A 17,026-nucleotide genomic window follows, 5' to 3' on the forward strand; every position below is an offset into this window, starting at 1 on the left:
TTTATATAAATGGAATTGGACACCCCAAGGCAATTTGGGTCTTCATTCAAAGTCCTTCCATGGGATAGCATGTAGCTTTGTGTTTCAGTGGGGTTAAAAGGATCCAGCTTTTCAATGTATGTTGTACAGTAACAAAATTAAATTAATCTTGTAAATACTTAGGAATTTTATAATTTCTTTCATGGTTCTTATGTACATCCCAAAACAATATTTATTATCTCTTTAATGAAATAGAAGGTGGAGTTAACCTTAAGCAGTCTACAAATACATGCTGTTCTCATGGTGTGATGGGAGTTGAGAGATAAACAACAAAACTGGATAATGGGAAAAAACAGATAATTTTATAGAACTGCAGGGTAAACTCATATATTTCAACTGAGGCTGGGACGAATTGTTGCTTGGGCTTCCTGGAAGAAAATGTGAAGAGAGTCAGTGGATTTGTATCTCTGCTATCTGATAAAATGAGAGTTTATGTTGCTTGGCTCTGTATTCTAACAGGAATGCAATACGTGGATGCCTATATGAGGAATAGTGAAGTATTAAGGAAAAATGCCCACAAAAGTTTCAAACATTTTCTTACCTCTGCTTCTATGAGCATAACTTGCCCTGACTCTTCTGTTTATCTATCTGATTTTTGTTTGCCAAGATAAACTTTTGTATGGATTGAGAGATTTTCATAATTGCTTTTTCTTACCAGGACTCTATTCCAACCATAAATTATACCCCAGTCTTTCTTGGGCTGATTGCTCCCATTTGAAAAACATTTTTTTATTTATATTAGGTGAACAAATCTCATATTTCATATGTACAGATTTAAGAACATAGTGATACTTCCCACTGTACTATCCCTCCCATCCATGGCCCCACACTTCCTTTCTTATTTTTTTGTTTTAAAGAGTTATTTATTTACTTGAAAGAGTTACACAGAGAGAGAAGGAGAGAGAGAGAGAAAAAGAGAGAGAGAGAGAGAGAGAGAGAGAGGTCTTCCATCTGCCAGTTCACTCCCTAGTTGGCTGCAATAGCCGGAGCTGTGCCTATCTCATGCCAGGAACCAGGAGCTTCTTCCAGGTCTCCCATGAGGGTGCAGGGGCCCAAGGACTTGGGCCATCTTCCACGGCTTTCCCAGGCCATAGCAGAGAGTTGGATCAGAAGTGGAGCAGCTGGGATTCGAACTGGCGCCCATATAGAATGTTGGTGCCATTACCCAACATGCCACAGTGCCAGCCCCTCTTATTTTTTCTTTTAATTTTTACAGTGATATGCTTTCAGTTTATTTTCCAATTACAAGCTTAATCCTACACTGAACAAAGAATTCAACAAGTAGTAAGCAGAAAAACCGTTCTTCATCAAGAGTATAGACAATGTCTATAAACAGTAACTAAATCTGAAGATTTAAATTTTGCTCATATATGTTACATTTTTTGTACATTAGTTATCACAAATCAGGAAAAACATATGATATTTGTCTTTTAAGGACTGGCTTATTTCACTAAACATAATGGTTCCCAATTGTATCTATTTTGTTGCAAAAGACAGAATTTCATTCTTTTTATGACTGAGTAATATTCCATAGTATATATATACCACATCCTCTTTATCCAGTCATCAGTTGATGGACATCTGGGTTGATTCTGTATCTTAGCTGTTGTGAATTGAGCTGCTGTGAATGGGAGAATAGAGATTAATCTTTCATATGATAATTTCATTTCATTTGGGTAAATTTTCAGGAGTAGGTTAGCTGAGTCATATTCTGAAGAATATCCATTCTGTCTTCCAAAGTGGTTGTACTAGTTTACATTCCCACCAACAGTTTATTATGGTATCCTTTTCCCCATATCCTTGCTAGGATATCTTTTGATTTTTGGTTGATAGATGTTCTAACTGGGGTGAGGTGAAACCTCATTGTGGTTTTATTTGCATGTTCCTGATGACTAGTGATCATGAGCATCTTCTACAATCAACCAATCTCTGAAAAACAAGCTAAAATCAATTCCTGGAGAAAGAACAGTCTTTTCAAGAAATGACATTGGAAAAATTGGATCTATGCATGCAGAGGTATGAAACAAGACCCCTACATTACACCTTATACAAAAATCAACACTAAATTGATCATGGATCTGAATATACCACCTGATATAATCAAATTATTAGAGGAAAACATTGGGGAAACTTTTGGAGCCATTGACATAGGCAAAGACTTCTTAGAAAAGACCCCAGAAGCACAGGCAATAAAAGCAAAATAGACAAATGAGATTACATCAAGCTAAGAAGTTTCTGCTTGGAAAACGAAACATTCAACAAAGTGAAGAGGCAATCAACAGAATGGGAGAAAATATTTGCAAGCTATGCAACTGATAAAGAGTTAATATCCAGGGGGCCAGCACTGTGGAATAGTGGGTAAAACCCCTGCCTGCAGTGCTAGCATACCCTATGGGTGCTGGTTCGATTCCTGACTGCTCCATTTCCAATCAGGTTCTCTGTTATGGCCTGGGAAAGCAGTAGAAGATCGCCTAAGTCCTTGGGACCTTGCACCTATGTGAGAGACCTGGGAGAAGCTCCTGGCTCCTGGCTTCAGATTGGTGGCAGCTCCATCTATTGCAGCCATCTGGGGAGTAAATCAGCGATGGAAGACCTCTCTCTCTGACTCTGTCTCTGCCTCTCTGTAACTCTACCTTTCAAATAAATAAAACATCTTTAAAAATAAATAAATGAATAAAATAAAAAATACCATCATACTATTAAAAAAAAGAGTTAATATCCAGAAACTATAAAGAGCTCAAGAAACTCCACGACAACAAGACAAAGAATCCAGTTAAGAAATAGGCAAAGGAACATCAAAAGGCATTTTTCAAAGGATGAAAGTATTTTTCTTGAGTTGCAATTAACTTGGCCTTCTCAATGTCTACTCACGTTTATGTTTTTATATTCTGATAGTTTTATAGAAGTTTAATGTAGCATTCACTTTCCTTATTAATTGAATGCTCTTTGCTTTTTTGAAAATGTCTAGTACTTTCCTAATATATTGCTTCATGACTAATCACCCAAGATTAGTCATGGGAAGCCATATCCGTTTTATTATATTCATGACTTCTGTGGGTCAGAAGTTTAGACAGAACATGTAAGGAGGGATGGGTTTTCTGTTTCCCATGTTCTCTAAGGCTGGGAAGACTTGAATGACTGGGATCATCTAGAAGTTTCTGGATTCACATGCTGTGGGCTTAAGCTGAGATAACTCAGTGGCTAAGCCCAGCTGGGACTGTTGTTTGTAGGACCTACACAGGGACGATTTCACTTGCACTTTCCTGGGAGAGGAAGCATCCTGAGAGTAGGTATTCAAGAAAAGCAGACCAGACACAGTTCTTGCATTTCCCAGATTCAAGGGAAGGATTCATGGACCCAAATCCCCTAATGGGAGGGTTGTGATCCTCTTTTTTAAAACCACCACTGCAGGGTAATTGCATGCTTGAGTTTTAGTGTCTTTGTGTAAAGAATTTTGCTTTTAGAGTTGTTAGGAGAATTAAAGATAATCTCTGTCAAGGATCTGCATACTTGATTTTATTTTATATATATGAAAGTAATAAGGAGGCATACAGTGAAAGATCTTATATCTGGCGATTCAATCCCCAAATGCCTACAACAAACCAGGATGGGGCCAAGATGAAGCCAGGTCTCCAAAGGGTAGTAAAGACCACAATTACTTGAGCCATCACTTACCTTCTCCCAGGGTGCATATAAGCAGGAAGCTGGATAGGAAGCAGAGTGGGAACTCGAACGCAGTCCAATATGGGAGGTGGATATACCAAGCGATATATTAACCATTGTGACAAACGCCTGCCCCTGCACACTTTATTTGTAGAGGACTAGATAGAAAATATTTCTAGGTTTCTGAGTCCCATAGTTTCTATAGAAATTACTTGGTTTTGTTGTATATGACAGCAGCCATTGATATTACATGAACGGATGAGTGTGGCTGTATTCCAATATATTTATGGACACTGAAATTTTGAATTCTATATAATGTTCATGTGTCATGTAATATTATTTTTTATCTTTTAAAACCATTTTAAAATGCAAAAAATGCCTTTACCTTGTGGACTACAGAAAAACTGATGGCAGATTTGGCCCTTGGGCTATGGCTTGCTGATCTAAGTAAATAACCTTTTGTGGCATTCATGGAATGTATTAGGTGACAAATAATTATTACACATGTGGTTATTTTACCTGTGCATTTATAATGTCACATTAGAGAGGGAGTTGACTTTCCTGATTGATTTAGATTTTTCAAGGACATACATGTCACACAATACAGTCTATAGACAAAGTAAAACAAAATTGTCTTGAGTATTGTAGAATTGATACAAATATTTTGCAGTATAATAGATTAGTGGAAATTACACAGATACTATTATTATAAGCTGAGTTCTCACCAGGGACTGTCTGCTTGAGCTTTTTATCCTCAGTGACAATTAGGGCCTTATCACCAAACATTGTGGAAATACCTCAATATACATCACTCTCTTTGGAATAGACATCCCTTTACATTTGTTACTAAGTTGCTCATCCTGTCCTTTTATTTTCTTATTGCAGCTCTGCCACTTTTTTCTTCAACCACTTGTCAGCTACATATTCATTTCCTGAGTATTCAGAATAGTTTGATATAGTTTAGGTTTTTGATGTATTGTTTATTAAGTAAGTACACTAGGACAGAAGAAGGAAGTGGTTAAAACTTGGTCTCTGAAGTCTGAAGTCCTTGGTTTTGTAACTGGCTCCTTTTCCTTCTCAGCTGTGTCTCTTTGGGCAAGTTATTTAACTTTCCTGAGTTTCAATTTCCTCATCTGTAAAGTCAGGATAAAAATCAGTATGTGGGGCCGGCACTGTGGCATGGCGGTAAAACTGCTGCCTGTGGTGCTGCCATCCCATATGGGTGCCGGTTCGAGTCCCAGCTGCTCCACTTCTGATCCAGCTCTCTGCCATGACCTAGGAAAGCAGTAGAAGATGACCCAAGTCCTTGGGCCCTTGCACCCATGTGGGAGACCCAGAGGAAGCTCCTGGCTCCTGACTTCGGATCAGCACAGCTATGGCTGTTGTGGCCAGTTGAGTGAACCAGCTGAAGGATGACTTCTTTCTCTCTGCCTCTCTTTCTCTCTCTGTGTAACTCTGACTTTAAAATAAATAAATAAATAAATAGATCTTTAAAAAAATCAGTATGTCCCATAAGTCTATGCAAACACTTAATAAGATTAAGTATGTCGATTTTCTGGTTTGTAGTAAATGCTTAAATAATTGCTACAAGTACAACTATTACTGCAACTCACCTTGAAATTCCCTGGTTCATGTGTTTACTCTGTTGGATCATTGTGGCTACATCAGGGGCAACATTTATTAACTCAGAGTCTAATTTTATTTGTTACTAGTAGGATTTGATGGGTTTTTTATTTATTTATTTATTTATTTATTTTTTTACAGGCAGAGTGGAGAGTGAGAGAGAGAGACAGAGAGAAAGGTCTTCCTTTGCTGTTGGTTCACCCTCCAATGGCCGCCGCGGCCAGCGCGCTGTGGCCGGCGCCCCGCGCTGATCCAATGGCAGGAGCCAGGTGCTTATCCTGGTCTCCCATGGGGTGCAGGGCCCAAGGACTTGGGCCATCCTCCACTGCACTCCCGGGCCATAGCAGAGAGCTGGCCTGGAAGAGGGGCAACCGGGACAGAATCCGGCGCCCTGACTGGGACTAGAACCCGGTGTGCCGGCGCCACAAGGCGGAGGATTAGCCTAGTGAGCCACAGCGCTGGCTGATGTTTTTCTTTAGTTAAATTTTTATTTGTAATTTTCTGGAATAGCATAATTTTTGCAGAGTATACCTTATTGCTATGCAAATAAATTAAGCAAACAATTACACACTTTTTTAATAATTGTGTATTGAGTACCTATTGTATGGTAAGAACTATTTTTTACTGAAGATACTATCTGGAGGACTTTTTTTTTTATATGGCAAATTCATTCCAACTTTATTCCATGGTTGTCTTTTCTTTAACTTTTATTTAGTGAATATAAATTTCCAAAGTACAACTTTTGGATTATAGCGACTTTCCCCCCATAACCTCCCTCCCACCCGCAACCATCCCATCTCCCACTCCCTCTCCCTTCCCATTCACATCAAGATTCATTTTCAATTATCTTTATATTCAGAATATCAATTTAGTATATACTAAGTAAAGATTTCAACCGTTTGCACCCACACAGAAACATAAAGTATAAAATACTGTTTGAGTACTAGTTATGCCATTAATTCACGTAGTACAACCCATTAAAGACAGAGATCCTACATGAGGAGTAAGTGCACAGTGACTCCCGTTGTTGACTTAACAAATTGACACTCTTGTTTATGGCGTTAGTAATCACCCTAGGCTCTTGTCATGAGTTGCCAAGGCTGTGGAAGCCTCTTGAGTTTGCCAACTCTGATCTTATTTAGACAAGGCCATAGTCAAAGTGGAAGTTCTTTCCTCCCTTCAGAGAAAGGTACCTCCTTTGATGGCCCAATCTTTCCGCTGGGATCTCACTCACAGAGATCTTTCATTTAGGTCATTTTTTTTTTTTGCTACAGTATCTTGGCTTTCCATGCCTGAAAAACTCTCATGGGCTTTTTAGCCAGATCCAAATGCATTAAGGGCTGATTCTGAGGCCAGAGTGCTGTTTAGGACATCTGCCATTCTATGAGTCTGCTGTGTATCCTGCTTCCCATGTTGGATCGTTCTCTCCTTCTTAATTCTATCAGTTATTATTAGCAGACACTAGTCTTGTTTATGTGATCCCTTTGATTCTTAATCCTATCATTATGATCAACTATGAACTGAAACTGATCACTTTGACTAGTGAGATGGCATTGGTACATGCCACCTTGATGGGATTGAATTGGAATCCCCTGGCATGTTTCTAACTCTTCTGTTCGGGGTAAGTCCAATTGAGCATGTGCCAAACTGTACATCTCTGGAGGCCTTTAATTCAGGCATTTAATTCAAGTAGCTTAGTTCCATAGTCATGCTGTTATGAAACCCTTCTTCATGAATGAATATGAGTAGTGAGTATATTAACAAAACAGCACAGAAAACATGGCTTAAAAATGACAGAAATTGGTGTTGGTGCTGTGGCCTAGAGGGTAAAGCTGCCAACTGCAGGCATCCCATATAGCCTCTGTTCGAGTCCCGGCTGCTCCATTTCTGATCCAACTCTCTGCTGTGGCCTGGGAAAGCAGAAGAAGATGGCCCAAGTCGTTGGGCCCCTGCACCCATGTGGGAGACCCAGAAGAAGTCTCTGGTTCCTGGCTTCAGATCGGCACAGCTCCAGCCATTGCAGCCAATTGGGGAGTGAACCAGCAGTTGGAAGACCTCTCTTTCTCACTCTCTCTCTCTGTCTCTGTCTCTCTCTTTCTCTTTGTCTAACTTGACTTCCAAATAAATAAATAAATAAATCTTTAAAAGTGACAATTTTATTTCACACAGTTCTGAACATTGAGAAATCCAAGGTCAGTGTACTAGGTTTGAAGTCAGGAGTTAGGAGCTTATTCCAGGTCTCTCATGTTGGCGCAGGGGCCCGAGGACTTGGACAATCCTTTGCCACTTTCCCAGGCTATTAACAGGCAGCTGGATCAGAAGTGGAGTAGCCAGAACTTAAACCAGCACCCATATGGGATGCCAGTGCTGCAGGCAAAAGCTTTCTTTACCCTTTGGGCCATGGCACTGGTCCTTCTTAAGCCCATTTAAAAAAGTATTATTTATCTGAGATGCAGAGAGACAGAGGCACGGATAGAGTGAGCTCCCATCACTGGTTTACTCCCCAGATGTAGTAGCTGGGATGGGGTGGAAAGGAGGGGAGCTTGAATAGGGAGTTGGGAACTTAATCCATGTCTCCTGCATGGGCTGCAGGACCCAAGTACTTGAGCCATCACTGCTGCTTCTCAGAGTCTACATTAATAGGAAGCTGGCGTTCAAAGTTAAAGACAGAAATTAAACCCACATCCTCTGATGTGACATGTGAACATCCTAACTGGCATCTTCACCTCTACATCAAATGCCTGTCCCTCAAGCCACAAGCATTCCTGACAAGTTCAGGTCCAGAAAGTTTTCTTTCTCTAAACTCTTAGTATGATTGTCTAGGATTCTTTTTTTTTTTTTTTTATATGGTGAAAAAACATATATTTAGAATTAGCCAGCTGGACTCCGTTCAGATGATCCCAATTTTGTTGGCAACGTCCAGAGCATCATAGTCAGGAGCCAGCCGCACACACGCCTTCTTCTCTCCGTCAGGTCTGATCAGGGTGTTGACTTTGGCCACATCAATGTCATAGAGTTTCTTCACAGCTTGTTTGATCTGGTGCTTGTTGGCCTTGACATCCACAATGAACACCAGTGTGTTGTTGTCTTCTATCTTCTTCATGGCCGACTCCGTGGTCAGGGGGAACTTGATGATGGCATAGTGGTCAAGCTTGTTTCTCCTGGGGGCACTTTTCCGAGGGTATTTGGGCTGCAGTCGGAGGCGTAGCGTCTTGGGCCGCCGGAAGGTGGGGGACGTGCGGATCTTCTTCTTCTTGTGGCTGTGGACGCCTTTCAGCACTGCCTTCTTGGCCTTCAAGGCCTTCGCTTTGGCTTCGACTTTAGGAGGGGCAGGAACTTCCTTCTTCGCCTTCGGCGCCATCTTGGTGAAAAGGTGTCTAGGATTCTTAACAGGCATAGATGAATATGAATGCTTGTAATGTTTGGCTGTAACTAAGCATTTTCAGGCCTACCTCTCATCAAGGAAAGGAGAGAAGTGAAAGTAAGAGTTTTAAAAAAAAGTGCTTGATATGGGTAGCACATTTATGGCTTAGGGAAAGTTAATGGAGAAAAAGGCAGCATGTGTGAAGATGACCTCAAGAATCAAGTGGGATAAGTGGTGGGAATTCTAGCTTTAATTCCACTCAAAGGTGGGAAAGGAATTAGAGGATTCAGAAAATTTAGTGATGTAGAAAACAGGGAGGCAAATTGGCATGCATGTGCAACTGCTGTTTTTTTTTTTTTTTTGGTATGGGGGAGGGAGATGTCATTAATTCTTATTTTCTATATTTCAAGAGCTGTCCTGAGCCTCAACTTCAGTATCTACTATATGTTGTTGTCCATCTTGACCTTCATTCGTTACACAATGAGTAGAAAGTGTGTTTCCAAATTCACAAGCTCCAAAAACAAAGTCAACACCTAATCTCTACATCTGTCTTCTTATTTTCAAATGAGGAAAATGAATTATTTTATAGCTTTGCTACAAAAGCAATGTCTACTTTGTGTCTTCAAATGTTAGATTGCTCCCCCCCCCTTTTTTTTCTTTTTTACAGGCAGAGTGGACAGTGAGAGAGAGAGACAGAGAGAAAGGTCTCCCTTTGCCGTTGGTTCACCCTCCAATGGCCGCCGTGGGCGGCGCGCTGTGGCTGGCGCCCCGCGCTGATTCGATGGCAGGAGCCAGGTGCTTCTCCTGGTCTCCCATGGGGGTGCAGGGCCCAAGCACTTGGACCATCCTCCATTGCACTCCCGGGCCATAGCAGAGAGCTGGCCTGGAAGAGGGGCAACCGGGACAGAATCAGGCACCTCTACTGGGACTAGAACCCGGTGTGCTGGCGCCGCTAGGCGGAGGATTAGCCTATTGAGTCGCGGCGCCGGCCTAGATTGCTTCCCTTTCATCAGGATTTCTCTCCCCTTGTTTCTATGATGCCTCAGATCTTTTGTGGAAACACAAGTATTTGAACAAAGAATAAATTAACTGTGATATCATTTTACATATTTCACATGTGTTTGTTCTCCTACCACACCATACTAGGATTATTTGTTCACCATGGATACTCAGTGTATCGTGTTTGATGATTGACAAGAATATGTGCTATTGCTCTGTTTCACCCTTAGGAAAGGACTACATCCATGAACTGTCTCTAGCCTTCTGTGGGTTGGGTTAAATCTAAAATCTAAACAAGTGTCCACTTTCCAATTACTTACTATATTTAATTAATAAGAAATGTAACAGAATATTTCTTGGGAGTGGGGTTGAGGAATATGCGTAAAACCTTTTTTGGGTACATTTTTATCTTCAAACTGATCACTAAGCTGTAAGACATGATCTAGGTTCCAGTGTCTCAAAGACCCCCTTTATGCTTTTGGTTTAGCTCCACAGCTTGAGCAATGGGAAATATAACACCCCTGGATTAGATATAACCCAGCTCTGAATTCTAGCTGGATGATTTGCTAGTGGAAGTTCTCGTTATTATTGCCCTATACCCTAGTCGCTTAAAACAGCTATTTTATTTTTCTCATGATTTTGTGGACTAGAAATTCTTAAATTGTAAGAGGCCAGGCAGGGAAGTCCTCTTTAGGGATCTGTCATGTGAGTTCAGTTGGATGTTGCCTGGAACTGAAGCATCTGGAGTTTCAGCTGGGCTGAGTGTCCAAGATGACTGGCAGTAGATGTTGTTCTGTTAGCTTAGTGGGGACTATTGACTGAAGTACCTATATGTGAGGTCTCGGTCTTACACGGTCCCCGGATTCTCCCAAAATAATATTCCAAGAGAACAATATGGAAGCTGAATGGTCTTTTGTGATCTAGCATTGGAAGTCAAAAACCATCACTTCTGTCATCCTGTTGGTGTGAGTAGTCACAAGATTACCCAGAACAAAGGGAAGAGGAGGCAGGGCACTTCATGGTTACACTGTAGAGGAATACATGGGATAGGAGGTTTTGTTGTGAGTGTCTTTGGAAAATACAATATGCTGTGTCATATGGCTTTTTTCAAGTTGCTGATAGATTTCCATTCTTAAAGTTGTGATAATAATGTTCAATTTAGGGAGCTGGTGCTGTGGTGCAGCAGGTAAAGCTGCTGCCTGTGATGATGGCATCCCATATGGGAGCTGGTTCTAGTTCCAGCTGCTTTCTTCTGATCCAGCTCTCTGCTAATGTGCCTGGGAAAGCAGTGGAAGATGGTCCAAGTACTTGGGGTCCCGCATGCACATGGGAGACCCAGAGGAAACTCCTGGCTCCTGGCTTCGGACTGGCCCAGCTTCAGCTGTCATGGCCATTTCGGGTGTAGACCAGCAGATGGAAGACCTCTCTCTCTCTCTCTCTCTCTCTGTTTATACCTCTGTTTTTCTCTGTAACTCAGCCTTTCAAATAAATAAATATTTAAGAAAATGTTCAACGTAAAGGAAATTTTATGACAATGGTACAGAAAAGGACATATTTGCTAAACTTGTTTGCTGTTGAATTGTTTTGGAATCATGGAGACCACTTTACTTGTAGACACTTATACCTTCAGATATGTCCATGAATATATGATTCTGCAGGAAATTCTGAGATTGCATTCACATTTTCTGCAGAAAGGGACTTTAAGTCCATTGAGATGATAATATATCTAAAGACTTCAGAGCTTTCATGGACCATTTCCTAACAGACTGTCATATCTAGTGTAGTTAACCAGCCACATTTAATTATTATTTAAGCAATGAGACCTAATATTAATTTTTCTTGCAATGAATTTGGCTTTAGTACCTATTGGTATATGCAAGGCAATAGGTTATTATTGAAATAGAAAAAAAAATTTCTAACTCCCATCCTGGCTCCAGGATGGAACATTTATAGTGTAGCATCATGATTGCTGGATTCATTTTCAGTGTTAAATTCCAAGATGACCAAGCCCAGGAACTGTGTTTGTAAAATGAGTTCCCACCTCCATTTTCATCCCAAACAGCAACCTATAGGGCCAAATTTCTTCTTCAATTATAATTAAAAGGAAAGCAAACAGTACAAAATTGCAATGATCTTTTATGTCATATTTATTTTCTTATGAGTTATTAAATGATTTATCATCCAAATTTAGTTAATGTAGCTGCTAATTAGAAGGTGTGGAGGACCCAAATCCTCACATTCATTTATTTAATGGGCATGCCTAATTGAAAATAAAAAGGTCCTTTGCACATACCATGAACTTTCCAATCAGTTGCTTGGTGGAAAGTTTTAATATTAAAATGAAAGAATGGTATATTAAATGAAAGTATCAGCTATAATTTTGTCTTTAGGCATGTATGCACCATGTGTTATTGTTGCATAAACCTACAATGCCATGATCTTTTTGGACTTTGAAGAAAGTAGACAGGGGCAGGCGCTATGGCATAGTGGGTAAAGCCCCTGACTGCAGTGCTGGCAACCCATGTGGACGCTGGTTCGAGTCCTGGCTGCTCCACTTCCCATCCAGCTCTCTACTATGGCCTGGGAAAGCAGTGGAAGATGGACCAAGTCCTTGGGCTCCGCACCCACGCCTTGGACCCCTGCACCGGTGTTAGGGACCCGGAGGAAGCTCCAGGCTCCTGGCTTTGGACTGGCGCAATTCCGGCCACTGTGGCCATCTGAAGAGTGAACCAGCGGATGGAGGATCTCTCTCTCTCTCTCTCTCTCTCTCTCTCTCTCTCTGCCTCTGCCTGTCAAACAAATAAATCTTTTTTTTGACAGGCAGAGTAGACAGTGAGAGACAGAGAGAAAGGTCTTCCTTTGCCGTTGGTTCACCCCTCAATGGCCACTGCAGCTGGTGCGCTGCAGCCGGCATACTGCACTGATCCGAAGCCAGGAGCCAGGTGCTTCTCCTGGTCTCCCATGCGGGTGCAGGGCCCAAACACTTGGGTCATCCTGCACTGCACTCCCGGGCCACAGCAGAGAGCTGGACTGGAAGAGAGGCAACCGGGACAGAATCTGACGCCCTGACCGGGACTAGAACCCGGTGTGCCGGCGCTGCAAGTGGAGGATTAGCCTATTGAGCCGCAGCGCCGGCCACAAACAAATAAAACTTAGGAGAGAGAGAGAGAGAGAGAAAGTGAGAGAGATAGAGAGAGAGAGAGAAAGACAATATCTTGTCTCTTAGTTGGATTATATATCTCCTGGAAAGACAGATGCCAGATGTGAAATTTAGGAATGCTTTCTGGACATAAATTTGTTTTTTATTTATCTGGATCACATTTGCAAATTGTGTGCAGGGTTGCATTTCATCCTGACAGTAAGTCCAGAGGAGGAAACGTCCTAAGACTGACGATTCTTATTCTCCATAATATCAAAAAGCTTAAATTTAAATTACTGAGAATGAATGTTGGGAATATTTCTCTGCTGTGTAGTTTCAAGATAGAAAACAATTGCAGTTCATGGACAAAAATTGAAGAAGAAATTTAAAATTTTGCTTCATTATGAATGATGTCTCTGGGTCTTCACTGCAGAAGGAAACATTATATATTCAGTTCCTCTGAAGTATAACATTAAGGTAAAGTAGTATATATCAATACAAGTTATCTTGTACCATGGAAGAGCAGAAACAGTAAGCAGTTATCATGTTTTTCTTCTGTTAAGGAGTTGTACTTCTCTGAGTGCCTCTGTGCCCAGCACTGTGCTAGATGCTTTAATTATCTTATTTACTCTTTGTAATTCTACAATAACTATTTGTAACAGCTGATTATTTAGTAGGTTGAATCTTAAAATATAACTAAACTAAACTAACAATAAACTAAATAAACTAAACTAAAATAACAATAACTTCAAATTTACTTTCTTTTCCAATTTAGTAACATATTAAACTTTATCAAATTGTTAGATTTATTTTGAAATTACATTTCCTTTGAGTGGAAACTATTTCACATACAGAAGCAGGTACCCCCAGTTCTATATCATGGGCTGCCCATGCAAAGCTTTATTTGTTGACTTGATTGAAATTATAAGTATAGGAAAACCTGGGCCCTGTGTGAATTGAGACAACCACGGAATATAAAACTTTCCCAAAGAAGCATTATCAATTTCAGAGGCAATTAATACTGTTGGACTAGAAATTAGCCTGGAAAGATTGAGCAATATCATAGCAAATATTACAACTATGAGCACTTGCAATATATCAACAACACTAAATATTTTACTTCTAATTTTTGCAAAACCTCTGAAAACTGAGAATTATTATTTGAATTATTAAGATGAAAAAATTTATTCAGAGGGATCAAGAACTTTTTCAACGTCACATGATTAGTATAAATTTAATGAGCTGTATGTTTCCTTCAAGGATTTTTTGTTTTCTCCTCTTTCACTGGTTACTAATACAAGCACCCACAGTAAAAAGAAAAAATCTAGTCTTAATATTTGAAATAATGTATTTCAAAATGCTCAGGTAGAGTGTGAATAAGAAAATCAATCCAATTGATCAAAAGTCTCTTGATTGTGGAAACGGTAACAAAGAAAATCCAATGATATTACACTGGTTCCATTAAGGGATATAAAGATTCAAGAGAGATTAAAGTGGTAATTTGGCAGTTGTGTCATCAACACAGATAAAATCAAGTCCCCATGTAACTTTATGTCTTGTATTATTTGATTTGCCATCTATTTTGATTAAATTATACCAAATAATTGCCAAATTTCCTCTTTGGTCTGTGTTGCACAGACAGCTCAAGGGATAAGATTGGACTGAAAAAGCACTGCAGATAAATGATTGGATTTGGTTTTTGTCCTGGGCATGAAGCAATCTGATTAACTGTGTAGAACATTTTTGGTTTTGTATTCACTGTTTCAGTCCCGGAGCAGGTGCTATAAATATAATACAAACACCTATAAGACATCTACAATTGCATACATGCCTGAAAGCATGTCGGTACAGTGCAGAGGTGTCAAGCTGCAGGTTCTGGGATTGAGCATTATAGCTACCTGGTTGCATTGCCTTTTAAAATGTGATGTGGCTTAAGATGCCATTCATCATTCCTTTTTTTTTTTTTTTTTTTTTTGAGCATCCTGAGGAATATTCACAACAGTGTGCCTTAGTTCGGGTTTCCTTGTCAGCTAACTCATGCATAAAGTACTAATATATTTGAAAGGTGATTCCACGAGGAACCGGTAGGGGGTTGCACAAAGTGAGACAGACAAGGGAAGGAAAAAATACAGAATGCATTAATTAGGTGATTAGTGCTGTGAACCTAGGATTAGTCCCGTGAAAAATTCTGGTGGACATTGAGGATGATTCCTTAGTGCTTCCCCATCTGACATCTGAAGATTCTGATGTAGTTCTTCAGTAACTTCTGCTGTAATTTATTGTGTATAGAGGTAGAACTCACTTGACTAAGAATGCTTGGATGACAGGAAATACTTCAGGCAGATAATTGCATGTGTTTGCCTTTTAATGCCACTGGTGAGTATAGATCTTAGAAGTAAGGGTCAAGGGCTAGAGAATTAAGCATCAACTATATCTGCTACATAAAGGTAATAAAAGCCAAGGCTTTTATTTGTTAAACCTCAAAGTTTACAAAGCACCTACTTATCTCCTATGTCAGTTGAACTGGGTTAGATACTGGGAGATGAAAAAAAAAAAACAAAACTATTCCCTGTCTATGAAGATTCACTATCTTTAATGGGCCAAAGCTCATGTAAAATGATTGCTCATGTTATCCTGGGTGTTCCATTACATGCTCTGAATTAGTGTTGTCAAACAGGGTAGAATGTCATTTTAGGTGCTGTCAGTGTGGCAGATCACCAGCATGCCCGATTGAATCAAGGGTAAAGAACTATACCTACTGTTCCCACTAAACACTGCATTGCATTCTATCTCTTCTTTACTCTTTTTTTTCCTTTAAATTGCATTTGGGAAATTATTTTTTCCCTGACTCTAAACTCCTATGTAATTATTGCCCCCTTATTGACATTTTATGGTTACATCCACATACTCAGAAGAATAATTATGAAAATATAATGTGAAAAAAAGAGAAACATCATCATTTTAATTGGTGAGGATTAATCAAATCATAAAACCACTACATATTAACCTCAATGAACTGTTTCAGACTCTCACCTCCAAAGTTGATATAAAGGTAACCTGAGCTCTCCTGTGAGGGCCATTCATATCCATTAATTGTTACAATACAAGTTATGCTGGGTCTCAGCTGGTTGCCATTTCTTCTGTATTTGAAATGTGCTTCTCAGCAGAGATCGGAGGACACCATTGGGACTCATTTGAGTCTGACTTTCACATTAATTTTGCTGTGCTGTGAAGAGCAAAGACAAAAATCAATGTCCATCAGTGATTATTCAAGGTAAAATATCTAGTAATATTGAATACCAATGGCAGCACCAGGCATAAAATTTACTTAAGGTTTGTTGAGCTGATAGCCATTTATTCCAGTCCTGCTTCATTATCTGTGTTGCACTTATTTTTTTTTTAAAGAAAAACCATTACAAGGAAAAAATAAATTCTGTTTACTGACTTGATTTGCCAGAAGCCAGATCTATTTCAGAAGGATGGAGAAGGATGAAAGTGGTAGGGTTGTATAAACCTAACTAAGAGTAGTATCTTTCCAATTGGCATGAGGAAAATATTTCACAGTGCATATTGATACAAAATCATGTGACTCAATTAAACTTTCATAATTAAGGCTTCTTGTAACTTGTGACAGAATATGAAAAAAAGAAAGTCCTGGTGATATATCTTGCATCTTGAATAAATATTCTTAAGCTGAGCACACAACCATGCCAAAAGAGTACTAACACATCTGGTTTTAATTGTTTGTTTTGGGGCTGGCGCTGTGGCATAGCAGGGAAACCCACCACCACAGTGCTGCCATCCCATATGGGCACTGGTTCGAGTCCTGGCTGCTCCACTTCTGATCCAGGACTCTGCCATGGCCTGGGGAAGCAGTAGAAGGTGGCCCAAGTCCTTGGGCCCCTGAACCCATGAGGGAGACCCAGAAGAAGCTCCAGGCTCCTGGCTTTGGATTGCAAGAAGCTGCTGGCTTCTGATTGGCTTAGCTCTGGCCTTTATGACCATCTGGGGAGTGAACCAGCAGATGAAAGATCTCTCTCTCTCTCTTTCTCTCTCACTCTCTCTCTCTGCCTCTGTAACTCTGCCTTTCTAATAAATAAATAAATCATTTTCTTAAAGATTTATTTTATATATTTGAAAGGCAGAGTTACAGAGAGAGGTAGAGCTAGAGAGAGAAAGGTCTTCCATCCATTGGTTCG

The 17,026-nt window shown here is 40.1% G+C and overlaps 1 pseudogene across 1 annotated transcript; it reads right to left on the minus strand.

Moving 5' to 3' along the window:
• Positions 1 to 8,156: 8,156 nt before the first annotated feature.
• Positions 8,157 to 8,697, minus strand: LOC149120966 (large ribosomal subunit protein uL23 pseudogene; annotated as a pseudogene). Its single transcript, XR_016225016.1, has one exon. The product of XR_016225016.1 is annotated as a large ribosomal subunit protein uL23 pseudogene (transcript).
• Positions 8,698 to 17,026: the final 8,329 nt, after the last annotated feature.

Source organism: Oryctolagus cuniculus, chromosome 18 (genome assembly GCF_051225735.1).
Source record: "Oryctolagus cuniculus isolate XC-2025 breed Fujian yellow rabbit chromosome 18, ASM5122573v1, whole genome shotgun sequence".
Lineage (NCBI taxonomy): Eukaryota > Metazoa > Chordata > Mammalia > Lagomorpha > Leporidae > Oryctolagus > Oryctolagus cuniculus.